At 43.7% G+C, this 23,661-nt stretch overlaps 1 protein-coding gene across 1 annotated transcript in view; it reads right to left on the bottom strand.

Moving 5' to 3' along the window:
- FUT8 (fucosyltransferase 8) overlaps nt 1-18,920 on the bottom strand; it is a 293,901-nt gene extending 274,981 nt beyond the window's left edge. The window contains exons 1-2 of the mRNA XM_090271000.1: nt 18,769-18,920; nt 18,173-18,224 (exon numbers count right to left, since the gene is read on the bottom strand). The gene's annotated coding sequence lies outside the window, so the exon portion shown is untranslated. The remainder of the gene's footprint in view (nt 1-18,172; nt 18,225-18,768) is intronic.
- Between the last annotated feature and the right edge of the window lie 4,741 nt (nt 18,921-23,661).

The raw sequence follows: 23,661 nt of genomic DNA, 5'->3' as shown, positions 1-23,661 counted from the left end.
TACCATCTGGCAGTGCTCCTGAGGACAAATCCCATGTCACTCTTTCTTTTTATAGTTAACTGGAGAGTGGCTTTGCTGGGGTATGGTGGGATAAATATTTTGGGGTTCAGTATGAGCTTAAGGGCCCACTGCTTAGGTAAGTGCTTGAAATGCTCAGCTACAGGCTTTGAGGTCTCCTAGTCTCATAGGAAGTAGAGGTTAGGTACAGCCAGCCCCTCTTGTTGGAGAACGAGGAAGGTAGCCCACTGCCAGTCAGCCCCAGGGAAGGCTCATGGAACCATTCATTGGTAAGTCCTACCTGTCACACCACGCTTTCTACATATATCTCAAACCTAGCTAAGTACCCCAAACAAAAGGTATTCAATAATAACTAGAGCTCTGGCTTGTGTGGCTCATTGGACTGAGTGCCAGCCTGTGAACCAAAGGGTCGTTGGTTCGATTCCTAGTCAAGGCGCATGCTTGGGTAATGGGCCAAGTCTCTGGTTGGGGACATGCGAGAGGCAAGCACACATTGGTGTTTCTCTCCCTCTCTTCCTCCCTCCCTCTCCCTCTCTCTAAAAATAAATTTTAAAAATATTTTAAAAAATAATAAATAGAGCTACCACTTACTGAGTGCCTACTACATGCAAGTAACCTGACATACAGGGCAGGCAAAAGTAGGTTTACAGTTGTTTGAGTGGAGAAGATAAATAATACAAGTAGATAATACAATAATAAATGAATGAATAATACAAGAATGAACTGTGTAAACTGTAAACCTACTTTTGCTCACCCCTGTATTTTATTACTAGTTCTCACAATGACCATGCAAGATAGGCATTATTAGCTCCACTTTATAGGTGAGTAAATTGAAGCTAGAAGAGGCTAAGTGACTTGCCTAAGAACATACAGCTAGTAAATGGTGGAGTTCGAATCTGAACCCACATCTCTATGATTCCAAAACCAATGCTCTTTTCCATAAGCTATGTGGCCTTTCAGTATGGAATTCTCTCTTTCTCTCTCACTCTGTCCCCTCTCCCTTCTAAGCAGGTATCATTACCTCCTTTCCTGAAGCCCATGCCTTGAATGTCCTCCTACTGACATGTGTCCCTCCAGTGAGGCCTCCTCCCTCTCTGCATTGTCATTAGTTGTCCTTGAGTTTCTTCCCTTACCTAAACCCAGTCTAATCTGCTCTTTATCTTTCAAACCCAGTGTGTTCTTGAAAAGCAGTGGTTGTCTGCTGTTCATCAAAGCTCCAAGAAAGTTAAATGAAGAGGAAGTTAGGAATAGGAACAAGGAGCCTAAGAGACAGGAATCTAACCTGGTTCCTTGGCCGGGCCTCTGGGGACGGAATGACTCCAGATCAGTCAGAGCTGGGCCCTGAAGCAGGAATGGCCTCTGGCCTTTTCACTGAGCAAGAAGCCTAGGGAACAACCCAGAACAAGATGACTCTGGCAGAGGAGCCTGCTCTAGTCCCCAGGGACTGCTAAACCCTAACAATTCCTCATCTTCTTCCCTCTCCTCTTCATAGAAAGTATTTATTAAGTAGCTTAATTATTAAATAAAGCAGGTGGAACAGAAATTGGAGGTTTGAACTGAGCTTTTTAGAAAGCCAGAAAAATGACTCAGCATGCGTAACACCTCATTGGAGGAACAAAGCAGATAGCCCTGATCCCGCCAGGTACATTGTTAAAGCTGTAGGGGAGAGATAGGGAAACAGACCATTTTTTTCTCTCTCAGTCACAAATAACTATGAGCTTACAGATGAACTGTCAAGCTTCTAAAATAAATCCACAGGATTTATTTTCCCAACAGGGGCCAGAGAACTGACAGAGTCACAGGAAAGAAAAATATATAATATCTGTGCAAGCCAGTGTTTAGAATATTCTAAGTGGGACGATATTTTATTAGCAAATTGACTAGACCATAAGCTCCTTGAGGTAAGAAATTGTGCTCTATTTCTTTACGAATTCAGTCCAGTGCCTGGCACAGAGTGGACACTCAATAAATGTTTACTAGAATAAAATTGAAGGCAGGAGCTCAGTCTTGCACAACTTTGCACTCCCCCTTAGTGTCAGCATTAAGTGAATGAATGAGAAATGCAGAGTTTTAGATTTGCCTTTGAAGAAAAGCATAAGCTTTTGCATGCAATGGTACCATGTCCCCAACTGTGTAAGAAGTCCATGCTCACGTCCTAATATCATCTTGCTTTTACTCCCTTAGAAGACAGAGCTTCTGCTAAACCAAATCTGGCTTTTCTTCATCCTCAGGAAGCGTCAATGGGTCCTGAACTTCTAGAGCTATCAAGGCATTTCTTTTGATCCTGCCTGGGCACAGGTCAGGCTCCTGGGATTCCCATGAGAGCTGGTCTCATTTGCCTCCAGCTCCCACCCTTTTACTTCCTCCTGTCCTCTTGGTTCTTTGTCTGCCTCACCCCAGCTCAGTTTTGACTCCCTTTGTTCAGCAGCTCCAGCATCTGCCAATCCAGTAAATCACATCTCCCTCAGTTGAGCATATTTACATAGAAAGTACATCAGGATCATGCGGCCAGCCAAGAAAGGACATAGAGTATGTGGGGAAACGGAGGCAGGAGCGGGGAGAAGCAAGAGCTTTTCCCCATGAGAGTCCTCATGAAGGACGGTGGGGCATGTTCGGCTTGCTTTCTCATTGGCAAACAAAGTCAGGTCCCAGGCACTGAAGGGGGTTCATTTGGGAAGCAAGGGGCGCCCTAATACTATATCGGCTTCCCTCACAAATACATAAAACCTACTCATTTCATAGCAAAGGGGCAGAAACTCAGAGAGGTTAGACCACTCCCTCCAGGCCAAGCTACATACCCCTGCTTTAAGCTCCCCTTATGGGACCCCTATCTTATCATTTACCATACTGTAACACAAATATTTATTTATTCATCTTTTCCTCCTCATTGTGTGTGTGTGTGTGTGTGTTCTTACCCCCTTAGGGTAGAAACTGTGTAATTCATCTTTATAATTCTCAAAGATAAAGCCCTTAGTAGATGTTTGCTGAATGAATAACTTGCCTATGGTCAACTAATATGTGGCCGAGCTGGGACCAGAACCAAGTCCTCTGTCCCACCAAATTCTACATCATTGTTCAGGGACACTCTCTGGAAGAAAGTGGGCCACAGACCTATAAAGAAGCTAATGAAGCATTTGGCAGCTTTATAAACTATATTGAGAGGGTTTTGTTTTTGTTTTTTTTGTTTTTTTGCTTTAATTTTTCTTTCTTCTTGATATTGTTGGGAACTCAAGGGAGTTACTCGGAGCTGAACCGTGGTCACATCTATAATCCCTGTTCCTGAAATAGCTGAATTCAGCCCCTCTTCAGAGGGTGAAGTTTTTGCCAATGAAAGTGAAGGCTATAAATCTCCCCAAATGGTTTTCAACCCCGTCTCCTGCACTGCCGTCAGGTGTAACCAAAGGCTTGGAAATAATTTGGGGAGATGATTGAGAGGGAATGTCGATGGCTTTGATCCATAGTTCTTAAACATCGAAGAGTTTTCTGATCTTGTTGGTCCTGAACAACCAGGCTGGAAATCTCATGAGAAAAAGCTTGTTTCTTCTCTCATCTGGTCACACATGTTGATCATGGAGGACCTGTTCTAGTCATGTGTTTGTTAGTATGTCAGTGTTTTCCTTATATCTCCTCAGAGATCCTATCATTTCTACACATAAGAACCTGGCTTCCGGTGGCCAGTACCTCTATCTTAGATGGAAAGCTCCCTCCAGACAACCATGGATGGTTGGTTGGAAGTATTTGGAAGTCAATGTCCTTCTGGGAGGCAGGCTTTAACAATGACTAAAAGTTGTAGGAGTACAAATACCCCAGCTCCCTGGTATGTAATTTGCAATGTCTTCAGAGTTTCCTTGAAAGATTAAACTCTAGTTGCTCACTGTGGTAGCTGGCTTAGTAACACCCCGTTTGTTGACTGACTGCCTCTCCCTGCATCCCTCCCCCACTTCCCTATGTATACTTCCCAAACATCATTTGCTCAAAGCCTACTCACAACATCTGCTTCCGGAAAAATAAAAACCAAGATAGTGTGGGCATGCTATTTATTAATTTATTTGTTTATTCATTTATTTATTTTTAGAGAGAGGGAAAAAGAGGAAGAGAAACATCAATGTGTGGTTGCCTCTCACACACCCCCAGCTGAGGACCTGGCCCAAAACCCAAGCATATGCCCTGGCTGGGAATTGAACTAGTGACCCTTTGGTTCACAGGCTGGTGCTCAATCCACTGAGCCACACCAGCCACAGATCTAGTTTATTTAATCATTGTTTTTCTCCATGGCCACTTAAGTTGTTTCTGCTTTTCAGTAAGAATAACATTGCAATAAAATCTTTAATCACGTGACTTAAGCATGTGCACACATCCCTGAATCATAATAGCAAGGTCAAAAGGAATCACACATTTGGTATATAAGAGAGACTGCCAAACTGACCCCCTAAATGGCTTTATTAACAATAGCCTCACCAACTGTTTGTTGGAGTGTACTTTGCCCCACCTCTTGTCAAAAGTGGATATCATATGTATTTAAATTTTTTCTGATCAGGTAGACAAAACTAGATGTATCATATTTTAATTTGCATTTCTTAGATTAACTAGGACAAACAGTGCAGCATTTCTAGTAGTTATCAGTTGATGGGAAAAGAACACACAAAAAACACACACAGCCAATATGGAAAAAATTAATGTCTGGATTTAATTAGCCAATGATACAAAATATTATCAGCTGGGGGGTAGCCACATGGAGCAAAGGTAGATTTCTCAGTGCAGCTTTCCCTGGTCTCCAGACTTTGGGGTGGGGTACACTACACTTGCAAGGGAAATCAAGCCAGACACGGAAGAATCGAAGTCTTATTACACCTTAACCTTGCTAGATTCTGGGTTTTTGTCACCTTTATACACACAAGACATATTTCTGTCTAAGGGAAGGTTTATCAAACTTGGGCTCTCCTGGTTCTTAAAACGAACTTAACAAGGCTAGGTGTCCCTGAACAATAGCTCTGCCTATGCCTTTCCAACTTTCTGGAAAGCCTATTTCCCTGAAGACCATCCCTTGCCTATGATTTAATTCTCTTGTATGAATGGTTCTGAAACTGAATGTTGTCTGAAAACCACAATTAAAATCAATTTCCCTAAAACCATCTGTGCACATGCTCAATGACAATTTGTATCTCATGTGATTGGCCAATGTATATTCTTTGTCCATTTTTCTACTGAATTATTTGTATTTTTTGTATGTATTTGTTGAAATTTTTAAATATTGTAAATATTAACTTTTTGCTTGTTATATATGTTGCAAACATGTTCTCTTAATCTTTTCATTTGCCTTTGTTTACAGTGGCTTTTAACTTTTTATTTACTCATATCTGTAGATGTTTTTCATCTATGATTTTGGGTTTCGGGTCTTGCTGAAGATGATCATTCTTTCATATCTAACAATCATAAAAATATTCTCCTACTTTTTCTTTTAGTATTTTTATCATATGGGTTTTGTTGTCTGTTTGTTTGTTACATTTAGATCTTTAATACATTCAGAATTTATTTTTGTGTGTGATGTGAAAAAGAAACCTACTTGAGAGCAGGGTAAACCATATTTTGCTGCTACTATGAGATATTTTTCGCATTGCATTTTCTGAGTGCTTATTGCTAGTATATAGATTACATGCTTACTTTGAAGATTCTATTTCATCACCTCCCACTGCCTCATCTCAATAGGACTAGATACTTGTGTTAAAGGAAGATCTTCTCAGACAGGTCACCTTGGCTGCTCTGTAGCTATTAAGGAATCTCCCTTGGCCTTTGTTTCCTCATCTGTTAAATGGGGAACTTGGACCAAATGCCCTTCGCAGTCCCTTCCTGCATTAATAATGCTAAGGTTTAAATGACTTCTTTCTAGCCGAAGTGCAGTTTAATTTCAAAAGGTAGAAAACTGAATCCTGTAGCTCTAGTTGCTAAAGGGCATTGAGCCTCTTTACATTTGAAAATGAAACCAAGGGTGGTGAAGATTAGCATCCCCTGCTCTTGGATTCAATACCGTGGTTATTTTTAGCCAGACCTAGTAGTACCTTTGGGAATAAGACACCTGCAATACAAAGCTAAGAGCTGTGTAAGACAGACTTTCTGTGACATGCCACGCTTCACACCTCTTTCCAAAGAAAGGACAGGGAATGCAGCAGTGGTCTCCTGCTTTTAGGAAATTCTTTACAAATGACCTGGTATTATAGAGCTTGCCAAGCCTGACTTGGAGGCAGTCCATCCATGACCAAGGGGTTCAGTTACATGTGAGCCCATGCACCTCATGCTGTCTCCAAGTGGTTTCAATTGTAAATTCAGGGAGAATTTTGATGTTTAGCTACCCAAATGAAGCACGGTTATCCAAAGGTGCCAGATATAACCTACAGTTCCTACTGAACTTCAGGGCAGCCAAGATTTGTATTATATTGTTATCATGTACCTCAAAATATCAGCACCATTAATATGAAATATATGTCATCTTCACCATAAGAGCAGCCAATTAGCATTTGGAATCTCCTAAAAGACATGTACTCTTCTGAGATGAATAGTTTCTGAAAGACTCTAAGCAGAACTCTCAGCAAAAGAAAAGAAAAAACAAAAGACAACTCTAACAAGAGAGAAGTACCTCAACAACTTCAACTATCTTTATGTGTATTAACACCACGGGGCTTGTTAATTAGCATAGTAAATGTTAGATATTAGTGTTCACTGGTAAAATGAGTTGTGTTCACTAGTAAAATGAGTTATGTTCAAGACAGGTGCATTGGCTGGAAATACCGTGTAGGCACTTGTACCTTTGCCCAAACAGTTCAGTAGCCGATGCCCTCAGAACAGCCCAAGCCAAGGATTCAATTTGGTCCAGTGAAAGCCACTTACAAATTATTCTAATACCAGATCCCAACTAGAAGGTCAATTTAATCCTGCCAGTTTCTAATGGCAGGTGTAATAGTTACTGTAATTTTGAAGCAGTGTTGAACTTTTTAAAAAAATTTCAAGATAACAGCAATGACAGCAAAGTCATATAAAGATATCTATGACTTCTATGGGTGACAAAATCACAGGCTCTGCTAATACTACTGCAGTTTACTGCCTACATCATTATTGAAGGAACTGCTAATTTTTATTTAGGAGTTAATTTAAAAAATGCTTCACTCAAGTACATAGAATCTTTGAATTCTATTCGCTGACCCCTTGGGGGACCATAGACCCAGGGTAAGTATTGCTATGCCTAGCCTAGTGAATATATGACACCAGAGAAGCCCCTCAGAAGGGCCTCATTGCTAATGGTGTGCATCATGGGGATGCCAATGTTCTAGCCAAGGAGGTCTGTCCTGGAGTTGGTAGAGCAGCCTGTGTTGCTTGTGCCTAGGGTACCCATAAAGCCATTCACCTGGGATGAAGCTTCACACAGACAAGCTTCAGTAAGGCATCAGCCTGGAAAAAGCTAAATCCTTTCTCAGTAAATCCAGTTTTTCCTAAAGAAGCTTAGCAGAGACCTACATGATACTCTAATATAGACGCATCCACTCACTTTACCACCCAGCTTACTGTATCACTATATTTGCATAATTAATTAGGACATTACATTGATTTTCCCAGAACTAAGTTCTCATCTTCAGGAAAGTTGTATCCAAGCCTTGTCTCTTGAAAACCCAAGGCTCACTTATGGAGTCTTTAAAATGTGGGTTTATTGTTGACTTGCCATCTGTGTCTTCTGTTCTCTTCACAAAGATCTCAAAGGTCTTCAGGCCAAAACTCAGTCCCAGCTCAAGCATCTTATGCTCCCCTCTCCTAAGATAGCCCAGCCCTACAAGGATGGTGCTGAGAGGTCACCTTCTCCATTTGTGTCCCTGATGGCTGTTGCCCTACACCACCCAGTGCCCTGATGCTGATTACACTGTGAGAGTCACTGACCAGCAGGACACTGCCACTCAAGGGTCACAACCTGGCCTGGGTGCTAGGAGAGGATAGGACCAGAGAACAGGGAAGGCAGAAGAACAGCTTTCTCCACTTCCAGTTCCTTTTTCTCTCTTGTTCCCAGGCCAGGAGGGAGTTTAGTGTCCCGAGGAGAGCATGTCCTGTATGACTTCGTGGGAAGGAGAGAAAGCACAGAATCAATCTAAATGTTCGTGCCACCCCTGCTGGGGCCACTGGTGTCGCTGGCAGAGGTGTGAGGAGTTGCAGGGAGAAAGTTGTGCAGAGGCTGTAGGGGAGACTGAGGACTGGAGAAGGAGCTGGGTAGGGTCTTCCAGCCCTCTGGACACACTCTTTCTCGCCATGTTGGTGGGCAGTGGTACTGGGTCAAGAGGGGCAAGGAAACAGGCCTGCCCTCCATGGGCACCCCTGCACTCTGCCAGCACCCCTGGACTCTGTAAAGGCTGCCTGTTACTCTGGGCATTCCTACTTTGGCTGGGGGCTGCAATTTATCACTTGGTCTTGTTACTTAAATGTGGCATGGAAAGAGAATAAGGAAGGGAACTCTTTGCAGGAAAATGTCCTCTCACTCCCAGATCCACAAGTTTCTTACCCTTCACAAAGTCTGACTTTATTCCTTAATTTCTACAGATTCACAATGATATTTCTTACAAGTGGTCCCCTCCTGGGTCCCAATGGTGATCATTCCTCCAGGGAGTCCTAGTTACCGCCTTGAGGGTGAGCGCCCCTACCCCAGGGTGCAAGCAAATGGCAGCCAAAATTAACCTCTATTCAAAAGTAGGATTCCATCTATAGAAGCTCATTTGTTTCCCTCCCTGCAGCTGGCTGGGCTGGGAGCCCCTCTGTTGCTTTTTTCTTAAACCCTTCTTTTCTGTTCAGGAAATGACCAGTTTATTATAGTTAAAGTGTATGTTAGGGGCAGTCCTAGCAACCAGCTAACTCCTTGTATTTCCTGCTTTGTTCCATTAAAACGCCAGAATAGTTTTTTATCTTAGGCACTCCCTTTCCGGGACTGAAAGAGAACCTGGAGGCTATTTCCAGCCCCAGGCCTCCCTGTGAGCACTGTAAACCACACCCCAAGGCTGCCTCAAACTCACCATCCTCCCCAGCATCAGGAAGCTCAGGGCAAACCCCTGGGGCTCTACTGCAAGCTGGGTATCTGCCACCACCCCACCCCCAAAGTACTGTACCCACTGTGGAGTTCAGAGTCAGAAGAGACCTGGCTATCTACCTTCCTAGCTGTGTGATCCTGGACAAATTCAAGTCTCTGAGCCTTAGAAGGATTAGGATAATTATAAATACCAACCTGGAAGGTTTGTAGAGAGTAAACAAAGTGAGTTTTCTAAATGGTGGTTAACAGACTTTAAAAGCCTATTTAAATTTTAGCCTGCGTCACTTCTCAGAATGTGAGGCTAGAGAGGACCTTTTTGGAATTTTCCTTGGCAGCCCAGAATGTAAGCATCTGGTAACACCCCTGATAAGGAGCCCTAATAAGATAAACATGGGGTTTTTGTCACTGGCCTTCAAGGACAACCCTTAAGGAAACTCAGTGCTGGGCACACAGTGGGTTGTCAGGAAACATTTGTGTCCTGATGGTCCTGGGTAACTGAAGGAAGCTAAGGATGTATGTGAGACACCTACACCTGCCTCACAGATGGTTTAAGGTGACAGCCTTGCCCGCAGCCCCCAGAGTTGTGGTTGCCCAAGGACAGCAGTGCAGCCAACCACCCAAGTCTCCATCTGACTGAATCCCATGCCTGGTCCCTCACACCCCAGTCCATGTGCCCTCTCTTTAGCCATGTCTGACTGAAGTGGTGACAAGCCCGTATGTCCACACAGGGTTAACCTTCAGGCTGTCATCCAGGTGATTGCTTAACTGGAGCCCGGACTCATATTTACTGGCACATAACTCCGTGCTTTGACAATTGTGTCTGAGTGTTTTAACGCCTGGCTGGCCATGCTGGAGTTTGTTTGACCATGTTTTGAAAAGTGACTTTGGTGCTTGTGGTGATAATTGGCACAGCCCCATAGACTAGCTGCGGGCAGTGTGACAGAGTGGTGCAATTTGAGCTCAAAGGCTGATTGATTTTCTGAGGCTTCCTGCTGCTGTGCGTCTGTCCATGCACGCAGGGTTGTCAAACAAGTCACTGAGCCTAGGGTCTTCTCTCTGATAGCTGTGCATGGGGTGTGGAGGTATGTTACTCCCTTAGATTCTGTCTAGCAAATAGCCAGCTATTTTCCAATGGCGCCTGGTGGAAAAGCTCTGATGCTGTGTTTTTACCTACGACAACCCTTTGGGGTCAGTGGGTACCAGGTTAACCTGAGCCGCAACCCCAGAATGAGAACAAGCAGGGGTCATTTATGCAAAGCTTGCTATGCAACGGAGTCAGCCACCATCACTTGCTTTTGGCAGAAACTCAAAGACAGGTAGCCAAGTGGGAAAGCTTCAGAGTGAAAAACAGGAAAGGCTTCAGGTGTGTTCAGATCAAAGGGTGTGGGCATGAAGACGCTGGAAGCCAGCTCACTAGCGGGACGGGGTACCCTCTGTAATTGGCTTAAAGAGCATATTTATTTCGCTTTCTCTGGTTGGTCCCAAGTTGGAAGCAGGGGCAACATTTAGGGAAGTTGGAGATTATGAGCTGATTGCTATGGAAGTTATGGTTTGGCTTCCTGGACTGGTGACTGCAGAGGTTTTGAGTCTGAGTTCAATTTTTATATACACTCTGGCCATTGCTCGTTTGTATAGTCAGCCGTGCAAGAGAGAGAAAATCCTGATTAATCTGGATTACCTAATTTCACTTTGGGATGGTTATACTGCTGCTCAGTAAAAATTTATGCACAAACGAAAAATAGGGCTGGAAACAGCCAGAATGTCCAATTTTATAGTGTTAAGAAAATTAAGGTGTAGCCATATCGTGCAAAAATTTTTGAAAAATGTTTCTGATTTAGTAACATTGGAAATGTTTACAAATGTGATGCAAACTGACAGACACGATCCAAAAATCATATATACTGTATGACTGCAGGGATAAGCAGAGGTCAGTCAGAGGGTCTTCCTGGCCTTTACTTCTTAGGTAAGATGTGCTCAAACACCCGTCACACAGGTATCCATAGTCCCATTTTCTCCCTGGGAAAAACTTTCTGAAGATATGTATGATCTGTCTGTGAGCTCCCGCTTCCCCGGGGTTATTTGAATTCTATAATATTTTCTCATCGTCTGCACACGCCGCCCCGGATCTGTGCCACGTCAATCTAGCTGTGGAGATCAGCCCCTTTGTTCATTTTGACAAAAAATCACTCACCCAGTGCAATGCCTTTGCATAGAGGATGGGGGGATTTACACCCAGTCAGGCGTACTAAAAATGAATATATTTCTCTCAGTCTCCGGGCAGCTTCATTAGTTCTGGCTCTGGTGTCCCGCCGTGCTCTCAAGACCTCCTCTTCTTTCTCTTTTGCCCTCTTTCTTCTCTGCCCCACTCTCAAGGGGAAAAAGTCTTCCTATTTACTTATGCAACCAATTCATCTCAAAGTACTGCCCTCCTCAACCTGTGCAAGGACTCTATTAAAGCTTTCAAATTGCCAGTAGGACTTTGTAAGGACCCCAGATTACATACATTCCTCTGAGAGACAAGGCTCTTTTCCTCCCAGGCCCTGTCTGATGAGTGCAGGTGGGAGTGGTTGTGAATGGGTGGTTTTTTCCAGTAATGCAGGGTTGTCTGAAGATTAGAGATAGTGTATGCAAAGCTCCGAGCACTGTAGGTCCCAGCGCCTTGAGCGCCCTCATTTCATCAAACAGCCCCGAAGAGGGTCTCCCCCAGGTCCTCTGAATGCTCCAGCAAGTTCGTCAGGATTCACAAATCGCTAAGGCCAAAGGCTAGGACTTTCTACCTCTGCTTTTTCCTAAATCATCTCAGTTGGTGCCCTTTTTGTTTTTCCGATGTTTATCCAAAAAGTCCTTATTCTATAAGCTCAGTATTTTCTGTTGATCAACTCTGCAGTTTCCAAGAAACTTATACTTTTAAACTTTACTATTTTTTTCTTTAAAAAGTGATAAGGATCCAAGCTGGGGCTCAGGCATGTGTGTCCAGGCTTGTCTAGAGAGCAGGTGGAGAAGCCTGTCAGGAACCTGTTAGTGTGAGGGACCAAGGAGCCACTGAGGAAGGACTCTGAGAGAGAAGCTGGCAGACACAAGCTTCCACTGAGGATAATGCCTTTGGCTTCTGGGGAAAGGAGTAGTTTTGAGGAGCAGCTGGTGTATGTCTCTCAGATTGTTCCCCGTCCAGCTCCCTGTGGATGTGACTAAGTCTTAAGGATAGGAGGCTGGGGAGACCTGAAGTAGGCACAGTCACACAAAATTTCCATAAGATATTGGGGGCAAGCAGAATTGAGTGTGTATCAGGGATACTCCCCCATTTGCAGAGCCATTTGGGATCCATGCAATAGGAGCAGCCTAAAAATGCTTCCTGCTTCAGCAGGCAGAACCTCATCCTAAGAGGCAACAGCCCAGTGAGGTGGCCTAGCAAAGAGGCACAAGGCAACTCTAATGTGGACACCTAAAGCTTGTGGGGATGGCTACAGTGGTGGCCTCAGTGCTGTTACTTCTGTGTTGACATCATTGGCTTCAAGTAGGAGGCAGCACCATTAGCTCAGAGACCAGCACCCTACATGGTAGGCACTGAAAAATGGCAGTGGAGAACTCAGCATCAGACAAGACCAAAAGAAACCAGAGAGGCAGGAGATGAGGTTGTTGGGAACCCAAGAGAAATGTGAGATTTGGTAGCTAAGAAGACTTACCAGTGAATATACCTAAGTTACCCCTGAAGACTCAGGAATGTTTGAGGGGAATGTTGAAGTGTTCCAGGCATTTTTCTGGTAGGGGCAAAAGCCATAGCTCACTACAGTATATGGTGTGTTTGACATGAATTAATACTTTTAATTCTCATAATTATCCAAGAAGTAAGTGATATTAGCCAGGGACCTTCACCAATGAAGAAGGAAGAGGCCAAGGAGGACAAATAATGTACAAGGAGTCACACAGCTTGTGAAATTTGATGTGATTCTAAAGTCAATGCTCTCACACTCCACGATAGCATCTTCAAAGAGGACCAGAATTTAGTCAACAGATTCACTCAACAAACATCTGTTACATGTCTACCACATGCCAGACACTATTCTAGATGCTCACTCTATAGCAGTAAACAAAATAAAGAAAACCCTTGCTCACGTTAGGTTTGAAATATGGATGTTATTGAAATTATGGCCCTACTGTTGCCAGGCTGTTTGGACCTTGGACACACAGGTTACATAAGGAAACTTGAATAAGTCTGAGGCTTGAGATAACTTGGACTCCTAGTACATTCATTACTCAGCCATGCTTGGGACCAGCTGCCAATGTCTCCCCCACCACTTGTCTGTACATAATTTTCTCCATTACATTGACTTAGGACAAAAATATAGTTCTCATAACTTCTGTTCTCCAAAGGATGAGAAGAACTTGTGCTGGAGAGCAGTTAAGGACAGGGGAACTAGAATGTCTCATTCAAGGACAGAAATAGAGGACACAATGTTTTTTGACAATTGCTGATGCCTATGTGAGAATGTGTTGCAATTAGAAACAGCATCTACCCATATAGCTTATACATGATCAACTTCTCATCACATCCCTTGGAACAGATGGGATACCAAGAAAGGCAGGTCAAGAGCATTTTGAATATATTTATACAACTGATGCTATAGGAATTTTGGCAAGGGGGACGTGGTGAAAGTCAAGCTTAACAACATTGCTAGAAGTTTCTATGCCCCATTGTAAAAGGTTTTGGATACCTGGGATCGTGACTTGATTTCCATTTTGACTAAGTCCATGACAAAGGTAATATAGCACAGTGGTCAAGACTGTGGACTCTGGGGAAAAACCACTTGAGTGTGAATCCCTCTTGTGTCACTTACTAGCTTTAGGACCTCGAATAAGTGATGTAACTTTCTGCTTTACCTTCCTCCTCTTTAAAATGGAGAAAATAATAAAACTGCCTAACAGGATTATTATAAGGATGAGCAAATATGTGTTAGCTATTATTAATAGAGTAAGATTCTTTGAATCATAGGTCATGATGCATATCATGCTATGTATATACCAAATCCTATTCTACTTTTTCCCTTTCAGGACACAAAGGAAGATAATATATCCCATTGTTCCTTTAACTTACGGTTGGATGTAGCCAAACTGGGTGTTGGTAGTGATGATATAAGCCACCCACAGACAGCTTTTACAAACATCATGCATGATACTTCAGTTTTCTTTCCTTGCTACAGCAACTCCAGGAGCCGCGTGATAAGATGACAGCAGTCCAAAACGAGGAACCTCCATCAGCCTGGGTCCCTGAAAGATTATATGAAGCAGAGCTCCCCTGCACACCCCATCCTTATCCATGTTGGACATGTAGCATGAGCAAGAAATAAATGTTTATTGCATCCAGACACTGAGATTTAGAGGTTCAGTGTTACCATAGCATAGCCTCATGTATCCTGATGAATTTATAAAGTTATATCAATCATTTGCAGCTGCTTCTTCCCAGCACAGTGGACCTTTATATCCCAGGAAGACTTAGGGTTTTAAATGTCTAAGTGCCAGGTTAACAGCTCAAGTCCTAGGATGTGGTGGTTTCTCCATGTAGGTCCTTCAACTCCTTAAGAATCATGGATTGTTTTTAAGCTACTGAAAGCAAACCATATTTTTAAGGAATGATAAAACATTTCCCCTTCCTTCTCAAGCTAGATCTCAGCAGGACGTCTTGCCACTGTTTTCCCAGATGCCACACTCATTCATTCTCTCACTCCCTGACTCATCAGATCTCCTTCTGTCTTGATAGTCTGTCCAGTTCATGGCCCAGCTGCCATAAAATATAAAATCTGCTTAAAATATTAATGTTCCCCTTTTCTAAAATTTTATTGCAGTTATAACTAACATTGGCACTTAATAATATGGGACTTCATTTGGGGAAACTATGGTTTTTTCACTCCAGTGAGATTAAAGATAGGAAAGTTCTTTTAGATCCCCACAGGGCCTAATGTAGTATTAGACTTAAAATAGATTGCCTATAAGTATTTACTGAATTAGGTTTCTAGGCAATATATTTAAACTCAGGCTTGCCACATTCCTGACCCCGTCTTCCCTGAACAGGTCGGTAGGGAAAGAAAGGTGGCTGGAAACATTGTTGTGCTCTGGCCTGGATGAATTAGGGTGCTTTTCTCCGTACTCATTAGGAAGGTGGATATGAATGTTGTAGGTTAGGGAGCTGGGAAGGGGTGAGAGAGTCAGGAAGTCGACACAACATTTATTTCTACTTTCTTATATATTGCTTAATAAATATATTTAAGTTTGTATCATTAGCTTGGTATATGCCCGCCTCTGCAGGTAAGCCATCAAGTTCTCTGAAGACAGGGACCATGTTTCCTATAGATAGTTCCTTTATTTCAAAGGAGACCCAGTGATAAGAAAGAACTTATACTTATATAATTATTTAAAATAATTACACAATTTTGTATAACTAAATTATACAACTTAAGATAGCTTTTAATTTATTGTCTCATTTGCTCTTTACAATAACCAAGGCTCCAACGGCTTAGTTCAGGACTCACTTCATTACCAAGTTCAGAACGAGGCTTGAAAATATCTCTTGGAGTTCCTTTGTATTTCTATATACTCAGCAATCATTTTCCTTACTTGAAAGTCCTGGGCATAACTCAATGCCCACTGCTAAGACCTGGCACCTTATAAGTGCTACTAATCTTGGCCTGTGTTGTTTACAAGAAGAGAGGCAGCTTCCTGTGTGCTTAGCCACAATGACTAGGCAAACGCAAAGTTGTTTACTCTCTCAAAGTACACCTTGGGACAAGCAGAAAATGATCACTGACTGAGAACCCCTTACCCAGGGCATCACTTGAACCCCCAGACAGCAGAATTAAAGTGTTCCTCCTTGCTCTAGTTGGTCTGAGCTGGGACCCGGGCCATGAAACCAACTCAATTACCCGGCTTACCAGGAAGCCATCAAGTGCTGCTGGGAGGTGGAGTGGAGGAAGCTTGGTGGTAATTCAGCCTTCCTGGGCTCAGAAAGTCGGAACCAAACTGGTCTTGGGGGAGCAGAAGAAGGAGGGAGGCCTATCCTTACCAGAGCGCTCTTCTTCCTTAGCTTCCATGAGGAAGCTCCAGGATGCTTCTCGTCCGTCTTTTCCAACCAGTCCTTCCCCTCCTTCCACCTCAGCCTTCTTAGGGTGACCAACTATCACAGTTTGCTTGAGACTGAGGAGGTTCCCAAGCTAGATTTGTAGTTTTTAAACCAGGAAAGTCCTGTGCAAACCAGAACTAGTCAGTCTCCCCATGGCTTCTGTAGTGCTCTGTGCCCAAGTCTCACTTCTCACTTCATGATCTCCCCAGGGATTTCATCAGACTTTGATGAATAATCCCCCACCAGATCTCCACTTGGCAGTGCTGTGTGCGCATCTAACCTTAAACCCCAGGGGCTCTAAAATGACTCACCTTCTCCCTTCTCTAGTCCACTAACCCTGGCCCCACTCATCTCTTAGTGTTTCTATTTCTTGTCAATGTGCCACGTCACTGTCAGTTCTTCGAGATTTATCTGTTCATATTCGCTGAGTACTTACACTGTGTCAGATTCTGTCCTAGATTCTGGGGATTTAGCAGTGAACAATAATCCCTGACTTCATGAAGCTCACATTCTAGTCAAGGGAGACAGAGAAGAAATATATACGTAGTGGCCAATGGGTTAAACATTATAGAAAAAAACTGCAAAGGTGTAAGGAGTGCTAGGGTGGGGGTTGCAGTAAAGGAAGGATTAAGGGGAGGGTTCAGGGAAGCCTTTCTACTGAGATGCCACCTGAGCAGAGACCTGAAGGAAGTGAGGGGATGATCCAGGGGGCTATGTGGGGTAAGCATCCCAAGCAGAGGGCACAGTGAGTGCAAAGGCCTGTGTAGGTGGGCAGACTGGGCAAGGGCAAGAGTGGTAAGAATAAGTCAGGGACAGAGCAGAGGGGTGAGGACCTGTAGGGCCTTGCAGATTAAAATATTTTGACTCCTTTACCCTCTAATCTATTGCCAAACCACGACAGTCCCACCTCCTCAGGGTCCCTCTTTTCTATTTCTGTGGCTACCACCTTGTGAAAATCCTCGTTATTTCTCATTTGAATTATTATATTGGCCTCCTGACTAGTCTTTTTTCCTCTTGTCTCTCCCTGCTCTGATCCTACTCATGACTGCTATAATCATGGAGCACAGTGCTCATTGACACACTCCTAAAATAAGTAGCATACATGTATGTAGCTCTGAATAAACATGTACTTTGAAGGAGGGGACACACATAGGGGATATGTTCCCACAACTTCCTAGCAGCATGTCCTTGTCAGAGATAGACAGAACTGTCAAAAACATCTTGTCAAACATGTCAGACTTCCATTTTTATGCCACAATGTAAAAATTGCAAATTTTTCATCAAAATAAAAAATAAATAGAAAGATGAATTAGTCAGAACCCCTTTGGTTGCCATTAACAAACATCCAGTACAAGCTGTCTTTGAAAAGATAACGTACTAGCTCATGTAATTTAAAACTCTGCCCCTTCAGGAATGGCTGATTCCAGCTGCTTAGCAAGGGCAACAAGAAACCTATGTGACTCCATCTTTCAGATCTGCTTTTTCCTTCTGTTGCCTTTATTCTCGGGCAGAATCTATCCATGCAGTGGCAAAGATGGCTTCAGCTGACATCTTCTCAGTTTAGAAAAGAGTGCTTTTTGCAGCAAAAAAATCCCAGTGCTGACTCTTACTGACCCGCCCTGAACAGAGGACTTGCTCTTCAATCAATCACTATGACTGTGGCTAGCCAGGCCTGGGTCATAGAGTCGGGGGTGGGGAAGTGTGAAGTCATTGCCACCTGAACTAAATGGAAAGAGATTGGAAGATGGGTGGTTCCCAAAGGACCGTTTGGTATTTGAGGATGGGGGAGGGAGGAGGAGGCAGGCAAAAACAAGTGTCCACAACAAAAGGCTAGAAGCACCATTTTTGCTAAGTCCTAACCCCAAATGCCTGAGTAATCAATAGGACTCCACCTTAAAAAAATTTGAGTCCCGTTTTTGTGCCTGTATTTGATTATTTCATGAAACTTTTGCTCCAACATCTTAAAATGGCTCTTCACTGCTCCCACTCACCAGTCAGCAATCTTCCCTCATTAGGTCTACTTCGCTTGCTTGACAACCGGGCCTGAGGATAAAAAGCGTCTTTGTGTCTATGAGCAGGCTTTCAATAAACTGTAGCCATTGTTATTGGCAGCTGTGGTCATGCACACAGGCAGCCTTATTGACCCCTCAAATATCCCAAGTAGGTATGCAGTGAGGCCGTGGTGGAAAGGAAGAGCCTCTTGTGTAGACTGAGGACAATCCCCCCCCTGCTGATGTGAAAGGTGGTTCATTAATAACAGGAGTTAGAGAACAATTGAGAGAGGTCCTATTACTCTTTCCTGCCCTGCTTCAGCAGTGTGTGTGTGTTCAAGCTCATCTACTACACAACAAGCTTATGAAGTAGTGAAGTAGGTAGGATTATTCTCATTTCGCATGTGGGAAAGCTGAGGCACAGAGATGTTGACTATGTTTCCCAATGTTGCCCACAGTTAATAAATGGAGGATCTGAGATTGAAACCCAGGGCTCTCTAACCCAAACATTCTTCAGTTCCTGGGGCAGGGAGGAGGGGAGGCGGATAGCTCCTCATCTAGATCCTTCCACAGCTCTCCAAGCACTGCAAACTTACCCGCATCCAGTCTGCCTCCCAGGCAAGCAGGAGGCCAGATTTCACCTCATTGTAGTCCTTCAAGGGGCAGATAATGGGGCAGACCCAGGACCGGTGGCTTGGTAAGAAATACTCAGAAAGGTAGAGGAAGTGGTGCTGCCTGGGCACCCTGTTGCCCTCTCACCTCAAAGATTCTTCCACTAGATACATACCGCCCACCCCTGAAACCTGTTGTGCGGTTGGAAGAGTGTCCGTGTAAAAATAGCCAGGCCCTTCTCACCCCCACCTGCTCCACTGCCCTGTCCAAGGACTGCCTGCTGCCCTGGTGGACTCGGTGCCCAAGCTGCTTCCACCCACCTCTGACACTGATGGGGACGGCTTGGCTTGCCACCCTCAGGCTCCCTCCACACTTGCAGAACAGAGTTGACAGCCCCTCAGATCTCGTTTTGGGAGCAGAGCGTGTAGCTCTGCAGAAGCCCTTCGGGCGGAGAACTTTTAACCCCGACTTGCCCCCAGCTCACAGGACCCTCCTCCGACCTGCGCCCCGACTGACCCCTGGTGGACTTGGGTGATCCTTCATAGCCCACAGCATGTGGGCGCCTTGGGAGGATCAGGTGGGCCTGAAAGTCAGTCTCAGCAGAGACTCCCAGGTGAGTACCCTGAGCAGGTGGCCAAGTGAAGCCGCTGGTGGAGAATGTGGGTCCAAGCGTGTGTGTTTGAAGGGAGCGGGCTGGCCTGGTGCTCTGCCAGGGCATGAGGCTTCTGCAAAAGCAGGAAGCTAAGAGGCTGGACTCTCTGAGGGAAGGGCAAGGCAAGACCCTAACGAAGCTGGCTTTAAACACACACCCTCTCTGGGCTGGAGCTTGGGGACTGAGGGAGGAGGCAGAGTTGGAAGCCATGAGTCAGAAGATAGGTCTCCAGGGAACCGAAGGAGGTCCAAGAGGAGCCCCTGGCTAAAGATGCCAGGGTGGAGCTGAGTTATTGATGTGGGAAAGAGGGCCTGCCCTGCCCATTGTGGGACCTGGAACCTAGAGCCTTGACTTTAATGGTGATGTAAGACACATGAGACAAGATCTGGGGCCACTTCCTTGGTAAATAGTCACTATATTTTATCCAGTATATTCAGATGTTGTAGTGAGAAAATATTTCAGAATGTTGATAGAAAGAGAAGTCCAAAAAGACATTCGCAAAAAGCTTTAAATGTATTTTAACTTTTCATTATAAGACACTTTAACCCATTCCTGTTACCTGGATTATTTTGAAGCAAAACCCGAACATTAAATCATTTTACCCATTAAAATTCCAGGAAAGGTCTCTAAATTTTAGAGCAATAATCTTCAACCCTGGGCAATTCTCCCTGCCCCCTGCCCCCTGCCCCACCAAACTCAGGGGACATTTGGCTGTATCTGGAGACATTGTTATCTTGTATGTGTGTCTTGGAGGGGGGCGGTTACTGGCATCTAGCGGATACAAATCAGGGGTGCTGCTAAACATCCTACCATGCCCAAGAGTTGCCCCTAGCAACAAAAAATTGTTTGGCCCAAAATACCAACAGTGCTGAGTTGAAAAACCATGTTTTAGAGTCTAAAAGATAAGAGCACTTTGAATAAATAACTACAATATTATTAGCATGCATAAAAATTAACAATAATTTCATAATATCAAATATCCAATTAATATTAAAATTTCCTTGATTGTCTTTAAATTTTTTAATGTTTTTGTTTAAGTTAAGATCTAAATAAGGCTCATACACTGCAATTGGTTGACATATTTCTTAGGTCTTTTTCATCTACAGGTCCTCATCTCTTTTTTTCTTGTAATTTATTTATTATAAAATAAATTTATTTTTAGTTACAAAAGAACACATAAATACATTCTTGACATCAAAATTGAAATAATACAGATAAAGCTAAAATTTCCCTGCCACTGATATTCCAATACTACCCCCAAAGAGTAATTAATTTATCCAATTACTGTGTCTATTCATTAAGATTGTATTCAGGTGTGTATTTCAAAAAACAAACAAACAAAAAATCAGAACAACAAAAACTTCAAGTTTACTTATTTTTCAGGAGAACAAGTCCAAAGGTAGTCAGTCCAAGGCTAGTGTGGCAGCTCCAGGAAGGTTTTAGGGTCCCTCATCCTTATGGACCAAAATGGCTAAGGGATGCTCAGTCCTCTTATCTGCATTCCGGACAGCAGGATGGAAAATTGGGGAAGAAGAGCATATCTCTCTATATGAGTTCACTAGGCTCCTGTGACCAAGTACCACAAACTGAGTGACTTATGCCACAAAATTTTATTTACTGTCTCATCATTCTGGAAGATAAAAGACTGAAGTCAAGGGGTCAGCAGGAATGGTTCCTTCTAAAGACTGGAAGGACAACTTTGTTTTCTCTCTCCTTTCTACTGGTAATTTGTGGCAATCTTTGATATTCCTTAGCTTGTAGCATTCTCTGCCTTGATCTTCAGATGGCTCTCTCTCTTTCTCTCTCTCTCTCCCTCTCCCCCTCCCCTTCTGTACATGTGTGTGTTCAAACTTTCTCTTCTTATAAGGACACCATTCATATTGTATATGGCCCACCCTAATAGCCTCATCTTAACCAATTGCATCTGCAAGGACCATATTTCCAAACAAGATCATATTCTGAGACAGCATCTGAGACTAGGGCTTCAACATACGAATTTTGGGAAGACTTATTTTAATCATAACACTCTCCCATAGGAAGGTTTTAGAGAAGTCTCTTACACCTCTTTGCTTACACTTCTTTGGCCAGAACTTAGTCTCATGGCCACACCTTGCTTCAAGAGATGCTCGGGAAACTGGGCATTAGCTGAGCACATTGCCATTCTACCAAAAAAAACAGTTTTCTGATACAGAAAAAAAATGAAAAATGGATGTCAATGCAACAACTGGCAGCCTGTCATGGGATGTGTCTTTCCAGACATTTTTGTATGTATTGCAAACACATTCGTGTACCTTTTCGTAGACACTTAAGTGCTCGATTCTTCATCCAGACAGCTATACCTCTTATAGAGCACCCACTAGGAGCTAGGCACTCCCTAGGGCTTCATGTTTTTATCCATAATCCTCAGAACACTCTGTGAATAGAGGTAGACTTAGTTTAAGCCTCAGACACCCTTATTTGCAAAAGGTCCTTTTAAGACACCATTCCTAATTTTAGATTTCAAACTTTTCATTCTTTTCCTTTCAAGAGGTCTCTAAAATTATGCAAGCCTCAGATCCTGGATCTGGCCCTGCCTACAAGATAGACATTATTATCCTCATTTTATAAAGGAGGAAACTTGAAGCACAGAGAGGGCAAGTGGTTTGTCTGAAGTCACAGAGCCTATAGTGGAGTTGAGTTTTAAACCACCTGCCTGGTTCCAAAATTCAGGCTATTTCCCTGTGCCTTCCCCACCGATGGATGCTGAAAGCACCCCAGGATGCTTTCCTCAGTGTTGGTCCTTGGCCACGGCCCCACCTGGCTGTTTGGATTCCCCCAAGAGTTGCTGTTGTGGAAGATGAACCTGAGCTGGGGTCAATCCTGAGGGACACACTTGTAGTCATTTCCTAGAGCTTCTGTAAGAAATGACCACAAACTGGGAGGCTTTAAAACAATAGAAATGTATCCTGTCCCAGTTCTGGAGGTCAGAGTCTGTAATCAAAGTATGGAAAGGGCCTCGCTCCCTCCAAAAGTTCTAGTGGATAACCTTTCCTTGCCTCTTTCAGCTTCTGGTGGCCAAGGAGTCCGGAGGCTTGTGGCTGCATCATTCTGCCTCAGTCTTCACATGGACTTCTCCTTTCTGCCTGTATTTTCTCCTCTTGTCTCTCATTAGTACTTTGCATTGGATTTGGGGCCCATCAGGATAAGCCAGGATAAGCTCATCTCAAGAGCTTTCATTTAACTACATCTACATAGACCCCTTTTCCAAGTAAGGTCACATTCACAGGTTTTCTCGGAGGCTACCACTCAACCCACTACACACTGTATCCCAGAGTAGCAGACATTATTTCTAGGACCAGGGTAAGGGGTGGGAAAATACAGAGTCTTTCTGGTCCATTTTAATTTGTGATGGCAAAAGGGACTGTGCTGGAATCGTGGGGGCAGTGCTACTTACTTTGGGAAAAGCCTAAGTGGCCCCTGTGGCCCAGGGCCTGCTTACAGTTGAAGAAATTCTGAAAGTTCTGCCGAGGGTGGGCATGCGGGTGCCAAGCTTTTTTAGTAGAATGGCAAGCTATGTTGGCATGTGTCCTTGTGTTTACTCTCCACTCTAGAGACATTCCCTGTGAAATGAATTTTAAATTCCGATGCCAAGTCAGGAGGGGCACAGAAGACAGAGGAATGAGAGAAACATTTCCAAGTTAGCAAGTTATGCATTCCATGGCCTCACCTCTTACTTATACCCATAGCTAACAAGTAGGCTAAGAGTAAATGGTAGGAACCTACTACTGCCAGAATTTGGAGGGGAGAGAAAGAAATAGTTTCAGATCAATACCTGTCACCATGTCCTTCGATTTGAATTCAGTTTCAGCGAGTGTTTACTAAGAGCTTACAGAGCACCAGGCCTTATTTTCCTCAAACTCACAACCAACTAGGTGTTATTACTTTCTCTACTTTCTGGAGGAGATGCTGAGACTCAAAGAGATTAAGGGATTTGCCCAACATCATGTAGCTGTAAGTGGTTAAAGCTGGAGTTTAGAAACTGTCTTTTGATTCCTAACTCAGTGCTCTTTCTAACAGAGCCCAAAAGATGACCATTCTGGTGAGGAGGGAGAGATGGGAGCAAGCATCTCCTACCCACCAGAGTTGGAGTTTCCTTCCATTTGAAAGCAGAGCGCACGGCAGCTGGAGGCCTGTGACCAGCGTTTCTACCCATCCCCAAACCAACTGCGAGAAACAGCCTAATTAA

Source organism: Furipterus horrens, unplaced genomic scaffold (genome assembly GCF_987537825.1).
Source record: "Furipterus horrens unplaced genomic scaffold, mFurHor1.1.pri manual_scaffold_3, whole genome shotgun sequence".
In the NCBI taxonomy this organism is placed as follows: domain Eukaryota; kingdom Metazoa; phylum Chordata; class Mammalia; order Chiroptera; family Furipteridae; genus Furipterus; species Furipterus horrens.
This window is presented reverse-complemented; position numbering and strand designations above follow the sequence as displayed.